The sequence below is a fragment of the Scaptodrosophila lebanonensis genome, unplaced genomic scaffold (assembly GCF_003285725.1).
Source record: "Scaptodrosophila lebanonensis strain 11010-0011.00,11010-0021.00 unplaced genomic scaffold, SlebRS2 tig00001412-arrow-pilon, whole genome shotgun sequence".
Classification (NCBI taxonomy): Eukaryota; Metazoa; Arthropoda; class Insecta; order Diptera; family Drosophilidae; genus Scaptodrosophila; species Scaptodrosophila lebanonensis.
In genome coordinates, this window is record NW_022060739.1 from 1 (window position 1) to 9437 (window position 9437).

Genomic DNA, 9437 nt, shown 5'->3' on the forward strand with positions numbered 1-9437 from the left:
TTATACTATAGTTTGGCAGGCGACGAGCTATATGCCTGGTTGCTCCAGCCACAGACAGGCATCGCACGTTTTCATGCTGCGCGAATCGATGCACAGATGCTGCAGATTCATGGCACTATTTAGCGAGCACGATGAAGAGGATGATCACACAGACCAGCCACGTCAGGCGGCTGGCCGCCTGGAACGTTATGTGAATATGGTGCGAGACAATTTGGGCGTCAACTCGGATAGTATATTATATGAAGTGATGGCAGTGGATGGCTGCTAGCAATAGCAGCTCCTCGAGGATTTCCCTGCAAAGGAAATGGATTTTTGCGAATGGTCAATCGAACCAGCTGCTAAATTCATCCAACTACTCACTAAGCTCGCTCTTTTCACTGGGATCCGTAGGCGGCTCGGCTCGGGCGAGCTTGCAGGGTTCACCCGCTCCGTAGGAAGTCGTAGTTCAAGGAGAGCTCCAAGTCTCCCCACATGGCAGGGACCCGCTTGCTTACACCACTCTCTACAATTTGTTGTTGGCACTTTTGACGATCTTCTGCCCAGTGTTGCCTCGTCGGACGTACGGGACGACGTGAACTCATTTTGGTACTAGACAGTGTTTCGGTATCTGGTACCTTTTGCCATTCTGCGTGCCTCCGCGTGATGATGGCGAGTATTATATCGGAGAGATGTGCCCTGCTTACCGTCCCCTCGCTGCAGGCCTTGCGTGGTAAATCAAGAATTCGCACCACTGGACGTCCACCTACGGCACTGGTAGTGGGTGGACCACGTGTACCTCAATCTTTAGCCGAACGTTGGGGATGGGCTTCGGCAGAATCGCCAGCTGCTTTGCAGGAGGCTGCCATGGTAGCGATATGCTGCAGGCCACCGCTCGGGCTGGCTGCAATGCTACTAAGGAGTCGGTTGTGTTCCGAGCTAGCTAATGCGAGTGTGTACACTTTGCAGCCAATCTAAGCTGGCAATTGGGCGCAGTAGTGCTCAGTCCCGGTGACGTGGTAGCTAGCTGCAAACAGGATCAAGATCAGGGACAACAAGAGCTAGGTGAACAGCATGAGCCGCAACTTACAGACTTCACTTTCTGCTGCAGATGTTCGCCAGTTGAAACTCAGTGCCAAGCTGGTGGTACTAAGCTCGTATCACTCGGTCGAACCAATAACTGGAGCTGTGTAGCTCAGTTAGCAGGCAGCTGGCTTCTAGCTGGAGCGGGGGGCAGTCTTAATTTCATTATGGCCTGTGCCGGAGACTGCGGCGAAGATTCTTCTAAGGGCCTTCTACTCGGCTCTTCTTCAAGGAGCTCGTGCAGCACGGTAGGTGTTACGGTTACATATTACTTAAAAGGTATAGGAATCATATTATTGTTTTCTTTTTCAGTGCCCTAGCGAAGCCATGCAAACGGTACAGCACACTAAGCACTTTGCCCATCCTGCCAATTGGGCGGGTTTCCTGCTTGTCGGCAGCAATGTACCCTGTCAAATAAGGGTGCGCTGATGGGTCACGCACTGTGCGAACTCTTACGCTCGCCGGAGCGTTGCCGTGATGCATTACGTGTTTGTCTGCATTTAGTTGAGAAGAGTCTCCAGCGTATCCATCGAGGCCAGAAGAATGCTATGTATACTACACAGCAAAGCATAGAAAATAAGGCGGGACCCTGTAGCTGGCTGGAAGGACCTGCTGATGGCTGTGGGTTTTCGCTTCGAGCCGGCAGCTAATGGCATACCGTCAAGTGTGTTCTTCCCACAGGCTGATCCGGAGGAGCGCTTATCGCAGTGTTCGGCTAGTCTTCAAGCTCTCCTCGCTCTCACGCCACTCACATTGCAGGCGCTGGCCAAGTTGGTTAATAGTCCCGAGCATGCGGATGATATAATTGCTGTCTTCCGCAACATTCTCGCTCAAATTTCCGCCGAAGACCACAGCAACAATGACGGTGGATACGGATGCCTGCATTGAAATGCCATTAAGTGTGCGTCTGTGGCGTGTGTGCTGGTTGTCATGAGTTGCTCGCTTCAGTGGGTTTCGATCTCACCGAAGTCGGCACAGATCAGGTGACCTTACGGACTGGCAAGCAAGCGAATCGTCGTCACTGCCAATTTGTGTTACAGGCTCTATTGGCTCTTTTGGTAAGTTAACAAATCCTCAACATATTTTGGATAATTAATTAATTTCTTATTTCGACTAGATACCCAGAAGCACCTAAGAGCCTTGGCCTGGATTCAGCGCGTAGCAGCAGCTCCGAGTCATTAGCGGAGGCGGATGCTCCACAGCCGCCTCCAGCTAATAATACACAGGAAGTTCATGTACACCACAAACCCAGCCATTACCTCCACTGCCGTTACTCCACGTAGCGCCTTCATATCCTATGTGCGACGTCGTGGAGAGCCCGACGGAGGAAGTACAGCCGCCACAGACAGCCATGCTGCATTAGCTGCTGCTGCGGCTGGAGTTGACTCTAGCCTGGCCAATACCACGGACAGCGAGCTTTCCGATGGATACACTCCATTGGCGGCCAATGGACAACCACCACGTTTCGGTTATGCCAGTTTGCGGGGACCTGTGCGCGTTTCTCGGCCTGGAGGAGGCGGTGAAAGTGATGCCACCTTTACACCAAGTCCACCTGTGACCGATCCTAGCTTGTCTCTGGCCTTGGCCCATCAGACTCGCATACGCAGTCTCTATTCTAGCGGTGCTAATGTTCAAGCGGCTGCTGCCCGGCACCACCAATCGCAGGAAATGTTGCTCCTGGTCGTCGTCCGGACAGTTCAAGCTCGGCGAGCAGCACCACCGATTGGGAGGGCTCCGGTCATGCGACAGTTTTAAGACGTGCATCCTCGCAGCAACCACCGCTTCCCCCCCCGCCTCCCCTCTCGCTCCAACCTACCATAATTTAGGGGTTGGAGGACGCATTAAGCCCAAGATAAAGCTGGGCAGCGCACAAACTTCTGTGGCAGCACGGGTGAACAAAGAGCACGCCCTGTTTATGGATCGCCTAAATGTGCGCACCGAAACGGGAGGCGCTTCTACTACGTCGAATATTGGAGTATCAGCCACCGGTGCCCGCAAGCCCTTAGCTTTATCTGAGGATGAAAGCGGAGCAGCAGCCGCGCTGGCTCTTAATACATCGAGTTTATACTTTTCACACAGTCGGACAGCGAGATGCTTAGCGAAACAGAGCAGGAACTGAAGCTCGAAGGTAGTGGTAAGGAAGCGCCGTCTAAGCCTAGCCATAAATCCATCCAGGACAGTATTTTGCGACACATGAATCGCGAGATGACGCCCACAATTTCAGAAGTATACCACGAACGGAATTTGGGCTTGGATCTGGCGCCTCCACTTTCCAAACTGCTGCTCAGTCCCAACTACGAGGATCACAATGCACATGGAGATGCTGATGAGAAAGGAGCTGTGGCTGGGGGCAGCAATATGGCTGCTGCAGCCATAAAGACGCTTGTGGATGCAGTTAGTGATTTGGAGCTAAGTGGAAGCTCTTCCGGCGCTACAATACCTACGGTTGTGAATGAAGGAGAGCGACTATTGCTGCCAATACCGTTGGTGTAAGCGAAAGCACTTGTTCAATATGTGGCGAATCCTCAAATGTCATCTGCCATTGCAAGGCCGCCACTATGCCAAAAAAAGGATCTCTAAAACCCTGGCTCAGTAATTTGCCATCTGCTAGTCTTGTTCAGGCCAGTGAGCTGACCACTGCAGATATTTTAGAGCGTCGACTAGAAGAGGGCGGTGCTCGAAGCCCCAACTTTACGGCTGAGCTGTGTCGTCGCGACGAGGGCGATGACGTTCCGTGGCCGATTCGCAATGCAGCAGTAACTATAAGCGTGTGGTGGCCAATATGGTAGCAGTTAGTCCAGTTGATACGCAAACGAAGTCCAGCTCAAATCTCTCGGCCGCCACCTGTTCGCCCGGCCGTCTGGTATAAAAGGAGACAGCTTGATTAAGACAAAAAATTAATACAAACCGATATTTGATAGTACATATTACATACGATTTATATTTTCTAAAAATGCATTTACGCTATATCAGTGCTTTATTATTCTAAGCGTGAACAAAATGTATGTTTCTGCCTGCCAAACCCTGATAATGACTAGACTAAGAAAATGTCAAAAATTTTTTACTATTTATAGTCTTGAACTGATGTGCTTAGAAATATATGTATGCTCATATATATTATAGTATTTATACAATATAAATTATTATATGATACTATTCCAAAAACCGACTTATTCTTAGAACGGATGCGGCTTGAAAGCATTTCCACTTAAGCGGTACAAATTATACAATTAAGTTATAGCTGAATATATACAAGAACGCAAATAACATTCGCAGTTAGCTTTTGATGACGGCTTTATCTTCCATTCCTGAATATGTTAGCTTAAAAAAAATTAGAGCTTCAGTTTTTAGCTTTATTATATCGGAAGCTTTCCAATATTTTTTCCGTACAAAATGAAGTAGATCACTGAAAGATTTGAAATATGTTTTTCTACAGATATTTGAGTTGGAGCTGATAATATAATGGTACAGCCAATGTACCTATTTCTGTTTTAATTTCATATACTTGTACAACAACAATTTTCATGAATATACGCAATGTATGTAGGTGGATGTATGTATGTATGTATGTGTGATACTTAACACGCTGCTCTGTGATACTTGACAATGAGATAAATCTTCAAATTTATGTGCAACCATAAACTCAAAGATGAAAATGAAGATGAAGATATCAGACGGTCTGACCCCAAAACCTTAACCCAAGGGCCAAATTATGTTGTCAGGAGCACACAAATTCACATAACACAGACACACACACATGCAAATGCACATACATATATGTAGGGTGGTGAGCATTTGTGTCAGGCAATTGCCTAATTAAATTTTATATCAAACACATAAAACTGTATTTCAATAAACAAGTCGAGGCATGTGAACAGAAGCTGGGCATAAAAGTCAAGTCATCAAATAAATACACACACACACACAAACATTTCGTATGCTGCCAATATTTTTCGCTTCATGCAGTCAATACATATTTGCATTTCATTTCCCCATCGTGGCTTTAATAACGTTTGAGCGCTTTCGTTTGCCGCGGAGTTAATAACGACTAACCGTTTGGCCAAAGGTTTGCTTCGTTCGGTTCGGTTCGGTTCGTCTGTCGCTCCCCATGGCACAACATTAAAATCATGCGGTTCATTGAACGACGAATGGACGTCAGACGATTAAACGACTCACTGACCGCTTCGCTTTCAATATCAAAAATGGAAGTGCATGCGAATAAACAGCAAACAGTAGGAGAAGTCAGTATGCGGAGCCGAAGAGAAGAAACTGGTTGGAGAAGTGGCGAGCCAGGCTGTCCCTCCTCGCTTGTTGACTCAGCATACTGCTGGCCAGTGCCAGGCGAGCGGCCAAGCAGTTGACAAGTGGCTCGCCTGGCTCCGTCTGTTTGCCCAAAATGTACAGAGCATCAGGTACAAGAGCTTTAGAATAGCAGCGGTTTGTCTGTGTAACGCATACGCCCCGTATGTTAGCTCATAGATCGCAGTACGAGTATATATGTCAATGACGTTGCCAAGCAAAGTCGGAACATTGCCATAGCTATAGTACGAGTATGTCATGGAAAGCGTAGATTGTTTGTTCTTATCCTTTGGCACTCATATAAAGTTTGTTTGCGGATTGTGCAGCGCAATATGTCAGTGCAGTGGTGCAGGCGACTGCGGCCGGCGAGGGATGAGAGGCGGCAGCATCGACCACGCTTAATGGCAATGTACGTTCAAGTAAACACACAGACGCGCACGCATACACACACACACACACAAACACACTACATACAACATACAGCATACTATATATGTATATGCTGGTCGTACACGTTGCCAGTATACGTCGACTAACAAATCCTTTTGGCATTATAAACATTATTAAAATTTCATGTTTCCGACGACGGCTGAGCATCGTGCTACGCCGACACGGCCACTCGTTCCACTCCACAGCGCCAACAGAACGAGAAACGTAACGAAAACTGAAGCACAAAAGTGTGGCGGGGCACTGAAAACAGAAAACACCCATGTTGACCGCCCGCTGTCTAGCCTCAGTTATTTCCATCATTCTTCAAGCTTCATGCTTTATGGTTACTTGGTCAAGGGCCTTTCATGCTAACACATACATACTCACACATACACACTCACACACGTGTGCTCATACATATATACGTATGTATTTACTCAATCTAACGCTATCATGCACACACACAGAGACAGCGGCATAAAATGCATGAAATTCTCGCCGTAAATCGTTAAAATGATTTCTATTTAAGTAAATATGCAAAAATGCTTTGTTATATTTGCGTGTTTTGTGAGTATGTGCGCGTGTGTGTATGTGTGTTTGAGGCTGCTTTCAGCAATTTACAGTTTAATTTGAAAATTTAACAATGCTCATAAAAAGCGGCGGTTGATGCTGCCGGTAAATATTTATTTGCAGCTTTTCTTCTTCTCCATTATTTTTATGCCGTGCACATGGCGTATGTGTAATCATTTGACAGGCCTCCAGGAAAATGTAGCATGCTTTAAGGCGCTGTTTGAAAATTCTGATACTTTACATGCTTGCCAGCATTTCATTGATGTTTGTTCAACCGAGCTGTAAATGTTTCGTGCACAGCTTTTTTTAACATTGAATGATTTTTAAAAAATATTCTCGTTTAGTGTTCGTCTCCTTAGCGCAAACCAAATTATTTCGACTGCATTTAAATTGGTCACTATAATTATTACAATCTAATTGACTGCAAATCAGATTGAATTGACACATTTGGATATGTTTCCTATATTTTACATGTTAAAGTTGTTTAGCTAACTCCCTGTCTTTATACATTTCACAGATATACTTGTATTTTCTTTTTCAAAAGTTTTATTGTACTTACAGAAGAAATGATTGAATTGAAAGTTTAATCAACTTTCTGAAATACTGGAGATTCGTTCTAAATATCTTGTGCTGTAATAGGTCCATAGCTTCTATATTGCTTTGTTTGTATTTGCGGTCTATTAATTAAACTGGTGTCATAAGCTTCATTTGTAAACATTGGTGCTGTTAAAGTGTAGTTGCCCTAACGCAAGTATGTTGTCTTCTTTTTTTTATTGAAATAACTTTTCTCCAAAGGAAAACGGTCCTACTGTTTTAAAAATAATTATTTTTGCCTTCACTGAAAACGTCTGCCAACAATGGAATGCTTCTGGCCACAAACGGCTGCGTGAAAGCATAGCTTGCAACCTGCTTCAGATTCCTCAACACCTTTTAGCAAAGTGTAAGGGTTTATTTTTCTTTGTACTGCCCAGTATAGTAGGAATATGATCAGAATGAAGAGATGAATCGAAAGCACACGTCCGATTGCTCAACTACAGTTTTCGGCCGTTAAAATTTAGCACAAAGACTATTTTTTTAAAATTTTTATATTTAAAATGATAAATTGTATATTTAAAATTAGAATTTGCTTAGACTGAAACAGTATTTAATATTCATGAAAGAATATTGTTCCATTGTCAGGCTCAGTGAAGTTTATAGCTTGTTTTAAATAAATTATGATTTAGTTTGTTTTATTTGCTTCTAGTTTTATATTTTCAACTCTTCAACTACTGAATTTAATTCAAAATAGTTATAAGGCTTTGTTTATTTTTGTTTTCGTACACAAGTTAAACTAGTTAGTTTCCTTGAAATCAATCATGCATTTTATATAGATTCTCATGTTAAATGGTACAGACTGACTGTAGCCTTTAAGCCTTTTAAGCGAATTGTTCTGTTAACTTTTTGCAATTCTCTCACAATATCTTGGCAGCGTGCAAAGTTTACCTGTGCACCGCATTGCAAAAAAAAAATAATAAAAAAAATACAGCAACACACAACTACAAGGAACAACAATGGAAAACAATGTGCAGGGCTTTTTGCTAACTAGCTAACACAGCATCCCACTTTTGTTGTTGTTCCTATTGCTGTTGATGCTGCTGATGCTGTTTTTGTTGTTGTGGGTTGGGGCAAGCCCAACGCACTTAACACTTGCGCCGCAGTGCCAAAGCTTAGCTGGCAACTTTTCCGAGTGCTGTGAAACTACAGGATACTTAGCGGCATTGCGAAAATCTACTTCAGTGCGTCACGTAGGCGCTTCAAAGTTTTCATTTTTGCAAAAATTTACGATTTACGTTAAAGTGCAAATGGAAAACAAAAAAAGAGGAACGATAGCAAGTATATGACCATATATAACGACCGTTACCTATATACGAGTATATACGAATATGTATATAAACCCATGTACTTCGAGCTGAAAGAATAGCAAAGTTTGAACACAAACCAAATCCTGCTAAGTAAGTGTTCGACGTTGGGTTGGTTCAGCTGCTTTGGCAGCACACGTAGCTCGGATTTTGCTACGTCTCCATCTTTATTGCACTTAAGATTTACTCATCAGCAGGTGTGCCGACTGAATAGCGTAACCCTGCCCTCTATAAATACGAGGGTTGTGTTATAACGAATTGCCTGCGCTCTGAAAAGCGAAAACACAAGGGACGTACCAATTTGATAATTGTCCATATATCAGTTAGCTTAAGCAGTTTTAAACATTCAGCTTAAATTATGTTTACAGCTGGTTCGGAAGAAATACCTACACTCTTAGTTGATTCCAGCCTTATGCCATTTTGGCCAAAAACACCGAAAAGCCGGAAATTTCTTATTGCTGTATTTTTAATTTTTCTAAGTGAATTGTTTTATGAATTATGAACTATGAACTGTTTTTTTTTGGTTTTTTTTTTTTTACCAATTTCTGTAGTCAATACCATAATCGGGCCTGGCTTAGCTCAATGATCTAACAGGAATTCCACTCAATCTAGAAATAGGCTTTAAAATTGTCGACTTATTAACAACCAAATTTGGGCAGAAATTGTTTGCCTGTCTGGCTATGAACTGGAGTCTTCTTCATATTTAAAAATTTTACGAATTTAAACAGAAACTGGGGAACTATTTCCCCGTCTATTGGCAGTTTTAGAATGATCTGAACACGATTGCTTAATTCTTCTTATTGAGTTTTTTTTTTTTTTTTTTTTATCTTGCAATAACATAAAACAAAACGACCGATATTTTTTTCTGGAGGATTGTTCCGTTTAAGGGCAAAGCCTCTTTGGTCTTTCAGAACCTACAGTTAAGGAAATATGGTCTCTGAAAATCAGCCAGGAGCTGAAACAGCTCAATGTTTGCCAAATAACAAAACAAACAGCAAATGTTTGTTCTAGCTATTTAAATGATGGCCATAGCTTAGCGTTGGCAAGAATGTTGATTCATTATAAGACAACCCTCGTTCATAAATACATATATATATGTATATATGTGGGGAGGGGTGAAATGGGGAACGCATGCTGTTGCAAAGTGTAATGTGCGATTGAGTATCAAGCAAGCCAGCCGCC

General features: G+C 43.5%; 1 pseudogene; it reads left to right on the plus strand.

The window, feature by feature from the left end:
* The first annotated feature begins 3 nt into the window (after positions 1-3).
* Positions 4-3928, plus strand: LOC115631175 (annotated as a pseudogene).
* The last annotated feature ends 5509 nt before the right edge of the window (positions 3929-9437 follow it).